The sequence below is a fragment of the Rhyacophila brunnea genome, unplaced genomic scaffold (genome assembly GCF_057557595.1).
Source record: "Rhyacophila brunnea isolate RB1 unplaced genomic scaffold, BYU_Rbru_1.0 scaffold_4, whole genome shotgun sequence".
Lineage (NCBI taxonomy): Eukaryota > Metazoa > Arthropoda > Insecta > Trichoptera > Rhyacophilidae > Rhyacophila > Rhyacophila brunnea.
This window is the reverse complement of record NW_028233068.1, coordinates 7,204,495-7,219,752: the sequence shown is the minus strand read 5'-3', so window position 1 is coordinate 7,219,752 and position 15,258 is coordinate 7,204,495. Positions and strand designations below refer to the sequence as shown.

At 32.2% G+C, this 15,258-nt stretch overlaps 1 protein-coding gene across 5 annotated transcripts in view; it reads right to left on the bottom strand.

The window, feature by feature from the left end:
• ImpL2 (Ecdysone-inducible gene L2) overlaps window positions 1–15,258 on the bottom strand; it is a 75,283-nt gene that overhangs the window by 33,608 nt on the left and 26,417 nt on the right. Inside the window, exon 1 of one of the 5 annotated variants that reach the window (XM_085954201.1) lies at window positions 8,130–8,266. The exons of the other annotated variants lie outside the window; for them this stretch is intronic. The gene's annotated coding sequence lies outside the window, so the exon portion shown is untranslated. Of the gene's footprint in view, window positions 1–8,129; window positions 8,267–15,258 lie in introns of those variants that run through there. 5 annotated transcript variants of the gene reach the window in all.

Genomic DNA, 15,258 nt, shown 5'->3' with positions numbered 1-15,258 from the left:
GACCTTTATTTGAACGTGGTGACATTTAGATTTTTTTCTGAAAATCCTTCCGTCCTTTGTTTTCAAAATTTTACTTTATTTTTGTCGGGTGCCAGATGAAATTCCTCAAAATAAAATTTGATGTATCCAAATTAAAAAAATAGATAAAATTCATTAAATTACACTGCAAACCGGCTAGACAACTTTTTAATAATACTGATAAAAATTATTATCTTTAAGTATTTTATTATAAAAAGGTTATTCCGGAAAATAAAATCTGTTTATTATTGTTTTTTTATTGTCAGAATTAATCATTGTCTGTAGTATTTTCATGCCAATTATTCCGGATAATTGAGGTTCTACAAGTTACACAAGTCTGCTTCAAGTCTCGGGTTCGAATATCGGGTGAAGTAAATTCATAAATGTCGTTTTTCAATATGTTTTTAGATCCAGAGCGTGAACCTATATGTAGAGCAGGTGGCTAACATTAATCGTAAAAAAATATATGTTACAAGCCCCGTCATAAATTAAGTTAATTGTATTAATTAATATGCATAGAAATCACTGAAATCAGTATGACAATACTCTATCTCTAGATGTTTTTCTTACGCTATGATAAGAACCAAAATTTGCTAATAAAGAAACTCCATATTACAAATACATTAGCATATTTTCTTACAACACTCAGGTGTCTAGCTGTGGTTCTTGAACTAAATACATACCATATCATCAATTGACCTAATTTGAATCGTAGTTTAATATACTGTTTACAGTTGGTTACCTATAAAATATGCCATTGATTATTCTTGTTTCTTAAAAACACATAACCAAGCACCGTAGGTAGAATATAGAAACAATTGTTGAAAAAAAAGTAAATTGTTTTAAGATTATTTTACGCACACAATATTATATTTAGGTAGGTAGGTACTTAACTTAATATAGCTAGGTATATATAAAAATAAATAAATTCTTTGCAATCTTCTATCATAAATATCCATATGTTTTTAATAATATAGGTACGTACTTGTGATAAATAAAATAACTAACCTAATCCTTTCTCACAAGAGTTGAATGACATTAAAGTTAATGGCCCTACCAAACCACATCTGCCCCGCACTACATCCGATCTTAATCGGGCGTATCACGGGACCCTACGCTTGATGTGAAGCATATTTTTTTATTACTAGGAATATCTCAGCAGCAGTAAGCCAAGACTAAGGTCGCCATGCACTCAAGAGATAAGCACGTAGAGGCAATATTAAAAATTGTAGTAAGTAACAAATTAAATCTAATACAAAAATGCAGAAGAAATCTTCACGTTGGCAGTATGACACCGCAAATTTTCTAAATGCAATAAAATTTTCCTTAGTGACGACCAGGTCGGACGGTCTGATGTGCCCAGCTGGTTGAACCGACTTGAGCAGCTCTTCCCTTTCCGTACACATTTTAGGACATTTCCAGAGGATGTGGTTTGCATACAGTTGAATGACAGATTAGTCATAGATTGTCTTAGAGCCCAATGCAGAGATGTCTATACTAAGTAGCCATTCTAATAAGTAAATAATAAGAAACACGTCGGATGTTCTTTCTCACTTCCACCAGAGTGTTCTAATCATCACGTGTATTCGTGTTTACCTTTGGTCAGGACTATGGTTGAAAGTATTTTTAACAAATTTAATTACTTGACTACATAAAACAATATTTCAATGGTAGGTATTAACAGGTTAATGTATTACCTATGTTATAATTATGAATATGTCATTCATTGTTGTTTATTAATTACAATTAATTAAAATTTTAATCTTAGATAATATTATAATGTCTTCAAACATTAACATGATTCCATTAGCTACGATCATTTAATTTGTATAGAATAACCGATCGCTACGTTATTTCGTTGTTCGTAGAAAATTATCAGTCTTTAGATCAAAGTCCAAGAGGGATGTAATCTTTGAGTTTTACAAAAAAAAAAGTGTGATATTTATATTCCTACAATGTGCCCGCTCACTTACTCCTAGATAAGAGAAACCGGTCCTTGACCTATGTCTTAAAATGGCGCCTAGACATCACTTTATTAAGCACCATATAACTTATGAGTGTACAGCCATTAAGGCAAAAAACTATTAGTACAGACCTACAAGTTTATCTAAAGAATGGATGGAGGAGCCACTGACAAAAACTACTCAATCGAGACTCGCAACTGGACAGAATCTGACATTTGAATGACGTTTTCAAAATGGCGTCCATGTGGTAGTTCGTAGTTCCATTTTGACCGCTCTTTAGAAAGTTTGTAGGACTGTAAGTAGGTATAATATGTAAATATTCAAAACTTTAATTTTTGATTTTTCGTAAATTCACGAACAGTAACGGTTGCCTAATAATTCCTTAATTCAATATTCTTTCAAAATCGTTCATCCATGTCCATCGTCCATGTATGACGTCATACTCTAAGGCCATGTTTGAACCTCCGAAGATCATAATATGGGCCTCCACAGAGTGCAGGTTCTATTAACACCTTGACGTGTTGACTTGTTATTGGTTAGTTAGTTAAGTTCAGTGCTATTTTAAATATGATTTTCCATCGAATCTACTGATATTGGTACCACTGTTTTATGGGTGACTGGAAACTGAGAGACCGGGAGATTAGCATGTAGCGTCTCTTCGGTTTCGGTCGCGGACGTTTTGAAACTGAGAGATTCCAGTCTTGCCGTCAGCGAGCCGCCATTGAAATACATTAGCTGGATACCAGTGGCGAAGGGTGTAGATAGGCTGTTAAGATCCGCCATAAATAATAGTCCAAATTAAACGTTGTCAGTCATACGTATTTGTTTTCATTGACATAAGACTACAATAATGTACAGATGGTGTTGGTTAGTTTTTAAAATTCAATGAAACCCTGCGAAAACTAAGCCATTACAGATAATAGTCAAAAAATACTCGTATATCCATAAAATATGTAAAATTATGAAACTAAATCTAACCCAAATTTGGATATTTTATAGATAGACTAATATTTTTTATCTATTATAGTTTGGTGTAGGCAGGGCTTAATGAATTTAAAAAAATGAACCAACAATATGTGTAATATGTATTATTAATCCAACGAAAAAAATAAGTATGAATGAAAAAGTGTGCACAATTTTGTCGTATCGCCGAAAGTGTAAACTCTTTATCACGTAACCTTGCCATTTGGAATAGATGTTTTTGAATGAAAACGTGAATAAACCAATCGAATGCTTTGAATTTACTAATACAATTATACGGCGTACGTGTGTAAACCAATCGAGTGCCCGGCTTTTACTAATACATTTACACGGTTGCGTATACACACAAATCCTTGTCACTGTGTACAATGGCAAGGTTACATGAAGGATAGTCTACCAACACTAGTGTGGTTTGGTTTAGGCAGGGTTTAGCTGATTTTTAAAAACTAACCACACCATCTGTAAATTGTAGTATTCGTTCAATAAAGACAAATACGTGTGACTAACAAAGTTTAATGTGCACCATTTATGGCTGATCTTAACAGCCTACATCCACCTTTCGCTACTGTTGGATACATTGTACAATGTACAATGTACAATGGCAAGGTTACATGAAGGATAGTCTACCAACACTAGTGTGGTTTGGTTTAGGCAGGGTTTAGCTGATTTTTAAAAACTAACCACACCATCTGTAAATTGTGGTATTCGTTCAATAAAGACAAATACGTGTGACTAACAAAGTTTAATGTGCACCATTTATGGCTGATCTTAACAGCCTACCTCCACCCTTCGCTACTGTTAGATACTTGAGTTTCAGTCTTGTCTTTTTCGAGTATTCACGTGAGCGGATGGCCTTACATAATCCAAAATAAATTATGTATTTTTGTAGTATTCATGACGGACCAACACCTTTTTCATCAAAAATTTAAAATAGCTGTGTAAGTCTATAAATAAGTAGTGCAAAGCCTGCATTTGAATACGGTTCAATGTGTATTTATTTGAGCAAGTGCCTCAGATAATCTATAATCTATAATAATAATAATAATAATAATAATAATAATAATAATAATAATAATAATAAGATAATCTCAGATAATCTAATTTAATTCAAAATGAAAGATATTCGAGTCGGCGTGCATTAAAACTGCACCGATTGTGTAACCCAGGGGTAGTCAACCTGGTCCCTACCGCCCACTAGTGGGCGTTCCAGCTTTCATGGTGGGCGGCAGGGGTTTTAAAAACATTTTCATTATGTTGAAACATCGAAGTAGAAGTCTCCATTCATCATCAACTATAATAATTCGACCCGTAAACAAGATTAAATCCAATTTAAAAAAAATGATAGAATGTTTCGACAGCTTTGCCAGGACAATAATGGAGATTTTATTAGGTTACTTTTGCACACAGAAGTTTGGTGGCTGTCAAAGAGTACATCTTTCGCTCGTGTTGTAGCATTATAATTATGATAGTGTTATACAACTTTTAGAAAGTAATAATGAGACCAATCCGTGTCAACAGTTTAAACCAGTAAAGAATGATGCCTTTTATTTGGCAGATATTTTCAATTTTAAAGTGAAGTTACTTCCCTACTTTATAAATCACCATTACTGTGGAACCGGTAGGCGGTTAGAAAATTTTACTACTAATAGAGATACAAAAGTGCGCTGTAGGTATAAAAAGGTTGACTACCCCAGGTGTAACCCATCAGTTATACGGAAAAGGATAGCTGTACTTATGTGAAATAATTTTACATAAAGTGCGAACGACAGGGTTCATTAATAAAATAAGAAATCGGCCTCTTTAATTTATATATTTTTTATTCATGATAACCTGGTGTCGAATAACTGAACCACGATAGAGGTAGGTAGATGACAATCATCTAACAACACGGAAATGGATACAATAATGGCGACATAGCCATGCATATTTTCTGGGTTTTTATTATTGTTTTTACCAATCTATGCGCAAAATTCATGCATAAATGACAGATCGCATTGTATAAAAAGCATTTTTAATTTGACGTTTAGTGTAAGTCAAGTGTAAGGCCCATTTCAGACGGGACACCGGTGTCGCGCTTGATATAATATAGGAGGCCATTGTATTCGAATAAAGGGGCCTTTGTATTATGTTTATGAACGCCCCAGAGCTAATGTAGGTACTTTAAAAATAAAAACAACGAGAAACCATTATATAATTAAAGTTAAAGTGTATAGAAAAACACGCGTACGTAAGTACACACACCGATTTTTTTAAATTAATAAATACGATTTTACTTATTAGATTTAGGTCCACAAAATCTGCGTAGGTAGATACCTAGTATTTATTTTTTATAATATCTTTTGAGCCACTTATACTAATTATCCGAGGCAGGCTGTTTTTATAATATTATAAGAAATTTTATTAATAATGTAAGTACCTACGTTGATATTTCTTGGTATGATTTTTTTTATTACGGATAATGTGTTACTATGTAGGTATATTAATTGTTTCACAGGTTCGGTGCGTGGGACAAACACCCACTCGTAAAAGAAAATCCCAGCCGTATGTAATTCGTGACATTTTTATATATTGTACAATTACTGTGATCTTTCATGTTAATCTCTCACTGTGGCGACGGCGATATATTATATTATAAGCATCTGTACAGCGCTCTAGTTAAACCAGGGTATGGCAAGAAAAATAACTAAAAAAGAATGAAACTACAAGAAAAAAATTGTTTTTTTATTTGAATCAAATAATATTTTATTAAAATTTTAAAACGCGTACTAGAACGTGAGAAAAATTTGACCACAGTATTCATGAATGTGTTTCTAATTAAGATATTCAGGACTATTGACTCAGCGCTAGAAATGGAGTGGAACGCACCGGAGCACAGGTCCGGTTCGTGAAATCCTCGAAACTACTGCTCCGTCTCGTGGGAAAAATAAAAATAGCGCTCGCGTTTGGAAATTATTATATTATTATGTATTTTTTTACAAAGTATAATTTATAAAGCTTAGCACTTGGTGCACACATATTTCTACAAACAATAAAAGTATAAAAGTACTATTTTTTTGCGTTTTATTAAATTAAATTAATAACACAATGCATTTCCACCACAAATTGACAGTTAAAGTACCTACGTTTATTTTGAAATATTTTTTTTTATGATTTACAGGGCTTTAAATGGACCAGCGCGTCGTTTCGGTTCATAAAATCCTCAAAATTATCGCTTTTTCTCGAGGAAATATTAATTTGGCCGTCTGAGCTAGATATGCCATTTAATAAAAATCGACCATACTTATTTTTATAAAATGCACATGCAATTAGATAACTATGTTAATATTTTCATAAAATATCAAGCGGTCCGGTTCGTAACATTTTCCATTTCGAGCGCTATAGAGCTTTCGAGTTTTTAGATACTTATTGATTATTCAGAATGAAAGTTATCAGTAAATGGTATTAAATGGTAATTTACTTGTCCTGTCGCTAGAGGCATTACCTTTAATCAATGTGCAAAAACTGCACACTACAGTCGCAAAGTAGAAAAAAATCAATGCCGCTTTTATTATGCAGGGGTATCTAGGACTATTTCAATTAATTAACACGTATTAAAGAATCCAAAAACGCACAATATAATACTATCTACTATGAGAATATAGTCAGCGTGAGATATAGTTGCCACGATTTAGACAATATTATATAATTATCTACTGGATAGGTGGAAACTCGAAATACCTACATAGTTAAATAAATATATATTAAATGAATTCATATGGTATGTCGGAGTAAATCACCATTTTTACTAAAATATGGACCTAGGGTTATCTTATTAAGAAACTTGTAATAAAGATTGATAGTGAGCCACTCGTTAATAATGGGAGAGAGAAAAGGGAAAATGTCATAAATTCAGAATTCAGATACACATTGATCAGTTACCTAGAAATTTGTAAAATTATCGCTCCGTCTCGTGGAAAAAATATGTTGACCGTCTGAGCTAGATAGGCCATAGAATAGAAAATCTGACACTCTTATTTTTATAAAATACACATACGATTTGATGACTATGTAAATATCTTCAGAAAATTGTCGAGCGCTCCGGTTTGTAAACTTTTTCATTTCGAGGGCTGCATTCAACGTTTTAACGTGGGAAATATTTATTTAAAACTTAGTCTGTTATATTTGTTGAATAACAATTTTATTCAATTTTTTAGGTTCAAAATGCAATTAAAAGTTGCTTCAAACACATTTGTTATGATTTAACAATAATTTAGAATTAATGATCTTAGCTTTTACGATTTTTTTATATTAACTACAGATTAAAATAATCTAACCATGTATAGTTTTACTAAACATTAAAATTTATTGGATTTCTACTAATTTAATAATATACCTACTTTGAATTTAAAAAGATTATTAACTCCATAACAATTTATACCGAATCACACAACACGAACACCATACCATTTGTTGACCATAATGAGGAGAAATTTATAGGTTTATGATAATTCAGCGCCGCCGACTAGACGCCAGGATAACTGGGCGACGGGACAAATGTACGATGGACAACTGGGCGGTGCATGAATTAAATACGCGAATAAATGATAAGTAGACAAAAAAAAATTCAATGTAAAGTAACTACCCACCTATAATAAAGTGATATTTTTAGGGCTATATTAAGAATTACTGACGTCCATAGTGTGCTTTCACATTTTAATATTACACTGAATAGCAACAATATTGCGCAACAATTTATAGAAATACATAAATGTTTTGTCAATTGAGCAATATGTTTCAACGAATTGTCTATTACATAAAACTTTCATGTAGCGAGCAAACCATTAACAGGATTGAGCTCCAGTCGACCATGCCCAATCCTAATAAGATCATATTATGGGCCTCCACAGAGTAGAGGTTTGTTTTAACAGATTTTGTTTTTACGAGAAATAGATGTCAGCCATTTGTTCAACCTATAAGGTCCATACTCTGACTCATATTCAAATTGAAAAACAATATATTGTGTACTTGCTAGACCCAGGATTCGAACCTGGGATCCACAACGTTATAGACCGACGCGGCCATTGTAATTGTAATTAAGTAAAAATATGCAATAGAAAGCATAACGGTATTTAAAACTTCTTGAAACAAATTTTCATATAGTTACGTACATTTTAAAGTAAAACTTACCCAAGTATTATATTCCTTCTTTGACGGATTCTTGGAGACACAAAATATTTTAGTTTAAAGAAATTATTATATTTGAGTTTGTAAAACTATTATGTTTGGTATTAAATATATAAATATATGGAGTTTATTATGTAATATATATTAATGAAATTGGGATTATTCGATATTTATTCATTAATGACTATTATAATTATCAATGTTAACCGAGCGTTATTTTATTGTACAATAATAAATTATATTTCGATTACACGTCGACATTTTGAAAATTAATTGAATTCTCCACCCTTCCTTTTGCTTTAGTACAAAATCTTTTGTTGGTATAGTCACTCAACAAACGACGCCATGTTTAGAAAACATTATTAAATGGTTTTTAAAAGTATTGATTAAATAAAAAAAAACGTAACACGTGAGTGTTATAACAGAAGATGAACTGGCGAATATTTTAATTCAAAATACTCGATTAATAAAATTCGGTGAAAATATTTTTATTTCGAATCTGCGACGTAAAACCGTGTAGATATTTTTAAGTGATGATAGTTTGACCGCGTTTATATTATTTATATAATTATTTTATTGAAGATAGTGTGGTACGTTATGGGTGCTACTCTGTTGATTGTCGTTGGTAAACTGAAAGGTTTGTCACATTTAGATTTAATTTGAGGCTAAAATTATTATTATCTCATATGCTTGAAAGTTGTGTGACAGCAGTTTACACTGGAAATTAATGACATATTTTATTTTATAAAGAATTCAAAGAAACGAGATAAGAAAGGAATTCTCAAAGCGTGAAGCATCGTGTTGCAATTTCGACGTATAACTAATAACATATAGTGGCGAAAGTTAGTACTGATTTCAGCCCTGTATGAACTCATATTACCTTCTCGGCAAGAAAATAATATTTCTTTTTAATTTACTGATCCCACGCGTATATGATTAACATCATACATATATTTATCTACACAGGTAGAGTACATGCTTCATAACTATGCACTCTGGCGCTACGATGAAAATGATGCAATATGTTCTAAAAATATTTGTTTTACATTTAATTATTTAATTTATTTATTACTAGATAATAATATATTACCTAATACAAATGAATATCATTTTGTTCTAATTATATGCGAGGTAATCAGGCAAAGAGGCGTATCGATGTAGTAAAAAGTGCAAAGTTATAAAACGTATATCAATAATGATTATGAAATATAAAGTACAGACATACAAAGTTCTCTGTAGAATGGCCAAAAATTGAACTACAAACTACCATAGGACGTCATTTTGAAAATTCAATTTGAATGTCAGATTTTGTCCAGTTACGAGTCTTGGTTGGGTAGTTTTCGACAGTGGCTCCCCATTACATTCTTCAGATAAGTTTGTAGGTCTGAACGTTTATTTTTTCTTTCCATTTTTAATTTTTTACCCCAAATTAAGAGAATGTTTGCTTATTTTGGATTCAATTTTATTTGGTGTTCTTTTGTTTGACTATTATTGCTGGCAGAATTATTCTTATTTTGACATATCGGATACCTTATTTAAACAGTTACCTACCTATAATATTGATATTGGAAAAATTTATCTAATTATTATTGTTTTGTTAAGAAAGATACATTTTATATTCATCAAGTCGTGCGAAGCTGGGCACTTCAGCCAGTTGCTTATAAATTATTAGACTATATAATTATAGTACGTAATAATAAGCAAAAGCATTTAATCCCCAAAATTTAATATTGATGTGTACATTCGATTACAGCACAAGTTTTTCACCTTTTTCGAACGCCTACGTCAACTAGCAAAGTTCATTATTTTTACATACATGTAGTGAACTTCATCAATTATAAATTCAAAACGTTCTCAATGTGACATGAAATATTACAAAATAAAAAGAACTTTTTAAATACAACGTTTTTAAATTTTCTGTTTAATAAATAATTAAACGATCATAGAATACTGAAATGTCAATATGACATTTCATTTTGATTTCCATAGTAACGCACGTATATATTAATAATTTTGTTGCTAGGACAATCCGCTTAGCAACTAATAATGGTGTCGAAATAACTTTTCATACAAAACAGAATTAACTGAAAATGAATTCAATTCTACTTAAACATGGCTAAAGGTATTAAAAAAATGCATTGGCATCGTGTTCTGATATATTCTAAAAGTTTCAAATGTCTAGCTAGTCAGGAAGTTAGTTAAAAACCGATTGCAAAATTTGTACCGGACAAATAAGAATACGAGCTAAGAAAAACGTTGTAAAAATCAACAGGTAGTAACAATATCAACAATATTTATAATAAAAACCGGCGTAATTAGATGACTAAAAATGAACAATCATTTAAAAGTATATTATATACACCAAATGAGCTAAATAGATCCCTATTTTAAGCTTAACGAAAACTAAAATTCACGCAAGTGGAATATATCAATATTAGAACGGATTTTTGGTTAAGTACAGCTATTGTCCTCCCAATTGGCATTAACAGTGACTGGTAAGTACTGCACTTTAGGATAACAACCATCTATTCATCAGAATCACCGCGCTACAAATAATTTTCCAGGGTTTTTGCATGTCGGTTTCATAGGCCCTGGCCGAATTCCAAAATTCCATTATCCAAAAATTGCAGAACTATTATTTACATTGCGTATAATATCTACCTCGTATATGAAAAAAAAACAATCAACCTGCGGCCCTCTGCTACATTTTCATTAAAACAATGGGTATGTAAAGAAAACATATTATTACCTACATTAAATTATGGCCACCATCTTGATTTATCTGTCAAATCTGCGAAGACATCTCATGCGCATTTCACGTTTCAATTTTAGGATACAAAAATACAAATATAAGTTATCACCTAGAACCGGTTGAGAACCCTCGTGCAACAGATGTTGATAGTGTGTTTTATTCTCTTCACTCGTTTCACTTATATTTGTACTACACACATAGATAGACGCAATACAATACAATACAATTATTTGTAGATTATAAATACGTCTATAATACGAAAGACGGAAAATTGGCGCCATTTAAAATTGAATCGAGGGGTTTTTTGAGAAATATGATGAAATATATTAGCAAATGTTGTAAGGTATATTAATATTCTGAGAATAGTTTTTGAGTACTTTTAAGCAAGAAAAATAACTAGGTGACACAATTATTATATTGAAACAGCTTATCCTTCTTTCTGCCATTGAAATAATTCATTTTCATAACCACAGAACAGATTAATAAATATAAATCAGAAACATATCTACATAGCTTGAAAACACCTCAGATTTATACGTGAAACCAAACTTTGTACCATCGCGCGTCGTAGCGATTCTAATTATGCACAAAACTCCTTTATTCGGCGCTCTTATTTAAATTACAATATGTATTTCTCCACCGTTGATCCTTTTAATAATTCACCGGTTTCATTTAAACGCACTATCTCCAATCTGCCAGAATAGTGACGATATATACTCATATATTTAAAAAAAAATGTTACATTTTTGTCTACATAATATAATTAATTATTCATTATTCTTCCTCATTTTTCTCATGTAATTTTCTTATTTTATTTATTTATATTTATGTTATTCTTACTTTCTGTCTTGTTAGGCTATATTAAATACCTATATTAAAATTTATATATGGAAACTTTGCTGGTTGTAATAACTTTTCATTATTATTAAATCTTTGTAATCAATGTGTAACTGATTGTTTCCTTAATAAATAAAATAAAATACCCACTAGAAAAAAACATATACGAAACTCGACGGGATTTGATCCCGTATAACCATTGGTGTCGCGCCAATCTGTGCATTAACCAATTATGCTACGAGCCTCCTATCTAATTACGACAATTAAAACTAGTAGGTATGCTTATCAAATTGCGTTATTATTGACTATCGGTTTTTGTGTATTAAATCAAGGAATATTAATTACCTTAATTGCTAACCGACGCCCGGCTCTCGCCAAATATTTTAGTTATAATGTATACTTGAACTTGCTAACAATTTTGGTTATACGGGTTCAAATCCCGTCGAGTTTCGTATTGTTTTTCAAATATGATTTTTTATAGTGGGTATATAATATACCTATCTGAGGTGTTTTCATGTTATGTACGTTCAAAATATTATGGAATGTTACATTCTCAAAATCTTGTGAATCTATTCATTAAATAAAAGAAATGGTTTATTAATAATTCAGAGAGGCTATAACCCCAATACTCTACATTTTGAAGCAGGGTTTTGAATGTGTGAGTATTCTACGTAAATGAAACACACATTATAGACATGCAATAGTGTGTGTTGCAACCTTCAAATACAGCAATATTCAATGAGAGTCAGTGCATACACCGAAACCAGTTGTCAGAACGAAGGACAACCTTAGAATGACGTATTCTTGACACGTGTTTAAGTTTATCCCATATTCTTCCACACTCGAGATCGGTTGCCTGTTAATCCACGATTTGGCCTGACGCGACTTGGTATCTACTCGTCGAGGATTGATTGTAATATATTATATCAAAATATGAATCACACACACTCTAGTGCATGCCCAAGGTCTCGGGAAGTAACTCCTGGGACACTCTCGACACAATACTGAAGAAGGTTTAACGTTCGTTACGCCATGGTATACGCCTGCATAATGGATGTGTAGACGTAGCGGAGAGTAAAATGAAAAGCAAGTCTTGCTTGATGGATTCTATGTGCAGCTCACTGTATAAACATAGTTGGATCAACTGCAATGGAAGGTTGAAGAATGTCGCAAAGTCAACATTAAATTGAAATTACACAATATGACCTACAGTGTTTATATTTATTATTTTGTGATTATTATTAATGAATATTTAAAAATAAAATTGGCAGGTATTACTAATTTTGGATTTTTATTTTTGTTTTTGTTTTTGTTTTTGTTTGCTCACCTATTTATATATTATTCAGGTGAAATATTGAACGCAGTAGGTACCAATTTGCCCTAGTTTATTGCACCGTATGGGTAAGGCGGGCCTGAACCCACCACTAGATGGTTGCTCCCGAAACCTATACCTACAATTAATTAACGAAGAAATATTATATTTTTTATATTATTGCTGTTAGAATAATATATCTTGTATATCTCTTATATTCAGTGATCTAAGCAAACCTTCAATTTCTGCTACGATTTCCAATGTAGTTCATATAATAAAGGTGTCCAGCAAGGTAATACAATCTCACCCAAACTATCCACAGCGATTCTGCAAAATTTATTGATGTGACTTGACTGGAGATCCGACATAAATACTGCAGACTAAGCTTTGTCATTCATACAAATTGCAGATAGTGTTAGTTTGTTAGTTTGTATACCAAGCCATACTAGATAGTAGTAAAAAAATATTCGTCTATCTATCTAAGCATACATCATTTTGAATATATTATAGATATAAGAATAGTTTTATTTATTATGCTTCAGTTTTAGGTAGGATCTAATGAAATTTATTTAACTAATAAACACCATTTGTAATATGTATTCTTAAGAGCATACTTCAATGAAACGGCAAATAATTTTCAACCATAGGTGCGACGAAATTTTGGACTCGCTGGCAATCGGAGAGCGAAAGTCGAACTGTGAACAAGTCAATTTGTCTCGTGATGGCGACGGGGGTATTAATTCTTAAATCGTGTAAAGATGACTAAAAAACTTTACCCATTTACTTGAAAAAGAAAACATGTCAATGAATATATTATTATTGTTACTAATAGAACAATAAACAAAACATTAAATGGACGGATGTTGAATTTTTATGACAAATTATGTTTTGTTCTGGAGGCGTCGTTTGCACAAACCTCCGGTCACGTAGTCACGATCATTTTAGACCGTGCCCCAAATAAAAATAAATAAGTAAGTATGACTGAATTTGAACACTACTATTCGGATCGTCCATAGCATACTAAAACTATTATCATTTGGTTGAGGCATGGTTTAATTTATTTTTAAAAACTATCAAACACAATCTACAATTAATTTATGTGTAATATTAGTTCAATGAAAACAAATACGTATGACCGACAAAGTTAAGTGTGTACTATTTATGTCGGATCTTAACAGCCTACCTCTCCATCCTTCGATACTGTTGTCATTGTACAAGTTATGATGGACCTCTAGGACAGGATGCAGGAGTTCTAAACTGATAGACACAGAGTACCTAGTATCACAAATTATCTTTTCGAAAAGTAATGATAAGTTGCTCGGCTGACCTAGAAGCAAATATAATCAATCAAATTTAAATTGAGCAGGTCAACAACTGCGTTTGTACGTAATAATGAATGAGATTGTCCACGCGCATTGATCGATTAAAAAATATTTTCAAAAATAGCCTCTCATTGTTATTAAATCTTCAAGTATTTAGCCAATGTGTGCTACAATTAATAGTGCTCACATATACAAGTAAAACATGAAAGTGTTATGTAGAAGCAATGACATTAATATGGACGAAGCATCTGAAAAAAAAATGACACTCACTTTCTTGTCTGGTCTGCCGAATGGCATAATCTGCTCTAACGCCATTACAATAAAGGTGATATTGCTATAAATTCCCGATGCGTGATATCGCATAATGGAAATTGCATGACGTCTACCTATACATATGCGAATGTCGCTATCCGCTAATTTACTTACTAGCTACTGTACTGAGTGCGTTGTCCATTAATAATGTCATTGTGTAGAAGAGATCCACAAAATGCAGAGTAGTGCAATGTGACATAGAATATCAACTGTGTGGAACTGTTAGCTAACAGAACTCTAGCCTGGGGGCCCGGCGTGGCGGGTTGACCAGATAACTGATATAAACAAACTTCGTACGCTTGCTCTAACATTAAAAGAAGTCGCTTGCGGCGCTATTTTACTTCAAAAATATTACTACTTTAAAATAGATGGCTGTGCGATGCAATTTTAGAATATGTCGATATTCGACAACTGACAACTCCATGATTCAAGCAGGTGTAGGTATTTAAAAATACACTGAATACCTACTTCGAACACCATTTGGAAAACGCTACTGTAGAGCGTCACACTGGCTTTAACTTTACGATAGGTAAGGGGGCCCTCTTCAGGATGTGGGGCCATAGGAATGACCATATAAGCCAATAGATACGTGATATG